Below are 1,700 nucleotides of genomic sequence, written 5' to 3' on the forward strand. Positions count from 1 at the left end.
CAGTGAATCCACAACTAGTGATTGCAACTTTTCCTTTACCCCGCCCGGAAGATCTTTTTGACAAACTGTGCCCGGGTAAATATTTTTCGACGTTGGACCTAGCAGATGCGTACCTGCAAATACCAGTGGACGACAAATCCCATCCTCTTCGCCAATTTGTAGTGTTGGCAGAAAAGCCAACACTGTTTTTCTAGAGGAGGCTGAAATGCACGCGTTTAATTACACGCTGACTGGCGTGAGGTCTGGAACAGGACAATATCTTGAGAATTGCAAATAAAGTACGTAGTTGATATAATACTTAACTTTAATCCACAATTGTAGAACATCTCTCGTTACGGTACATGCTTCATAATATTAATTATCAATTGAATTCGGCGCCTTGCTAGGTCGTAGCAAATGTAGCTGAAGGCTATGCTAACTATCGTCTCGGTAAATGAGAGCGTATTTGTAAGTGAACCTTCGCTAGCAAAGTCGGCTGTACAACTGGGGCGAGTGCTGGTACGTCTCTCTAGACCTGCCGTGTGGTGGCGCTCGGTCTGCTATCACTGACAGTGGCGATACGCGGGTCCGGCGTATACTAATGGACCGCGGCCGATTTAAAGGCTACCACCTAGCAAGTGTGGTGTCTGGCGGTGACGCCACATGCACAATAACGATATTTTCTGAATCCGTGTTAGTTATGTATCAATAAGTCTATTTCTTGAAGGTGATTCGTAATGTTCGAGTACAGTATATGCTCCAAAATCCTATTACAAATTGAGTTCAGTGATATGGGTCTGTAATTCAATGGGTTACTCCTATTTCCTTTCTTGAATATTGTTGTGACCTGTGCTACATTCCAGTCTTTAGGAACAGATCTTTCGTGAAGTGAGCAGTTGTATATGATTGCTAAGAAAGACGCAATTGTGTCTGCATACTCTGAAAGGAACCTGATTAGTATACCATCTGCATCGGAAGATTTGCTTTTCTTAAGTGATTTGAGTTGTTTCGCAAAACCTAAGATATCCACTTTTATGTCACTCATGCTAACAGCTGTTCTGCTTTCGAATTCTGGAATATTTACTTTGTCTTATTTCGTGAAGGATTTACGGAAGACTATATTTAGTAACTCGGCAACGGCCTTGCCGCAGTGGATTCACCGGTTCCCGTGAGATCACCGAAGATAAGCGCTGTCGGGCGAGGTCGGCACTTGGATGGGTGACCATCTAGGCCGCCATGCGCTGTTGCTATTTTTCGGGGTGCACTCAGCCTCGTGATGCCAATTGAGGAGGTACTCGTCCTAATAGTAGCGGCTTCGGTCAAGAATACCATCATAACGACCGGGACAGCGGTGTGCAGACCCCACGCCCCTCCTATTCGCATCCTTCACTGTGGATGACACGGCGGTCGGATGGTTCCAGTAGGCCACTCGTGGCCTGGTGATGGAGTGTATTTAGTAACTCCGCCTTAGTGACACCATCATCGGTAACATTTCCATCGCTGTCGCGCAGTGACGGTATTAACTGTTTTTTGCCACTGGTGTACTTTAAATACTACAAGAATCTCTTTGGGTTTTCTACCATATTTTGAGACAATATTTCATTGTGGAAACTATTAAAAGCATCTCGCCTTGGCGTCCCCACTAAATTTCGAGCTTCCGCAAAACTTAGCCAGTCTTGGGAATTTTGCGTTCTTCTCAATTTGGCATTCTTTTTTCGTTG

General features: G+C 44.8%; 1 pseudogene; it reads left to right on the plus strand.

Moving 5' to 3' along the window:
* The first annotated feature begins 1,111 nt into the window (after positions 1-1,111).
* On the plus strand, positions 1,112-1,229 carry LOC126482645 (5S ribosomal RNA; annotated as a pseudogene).
* The last annotated feature ends 471 nt before the right edge of the window (positions 1,230-1,700 follow it).

The sequence above is a fragment of the Schistocerca serialis genome, chromosome 5 (genome assembly GCF_023864345.2).
Source record: "Schistocerca serialis cubense isolate TAMUIC-IGC-003099 chromosome 5, iqSchSeri2.2, whole genome shotgun sequence".
Taxonomy (NCBI): Eukaryota; Metazoa; Arthropoda; class Insecta; order Orthoptera; family Acrididae; genus Schistocerca; species Schistocerca serialis.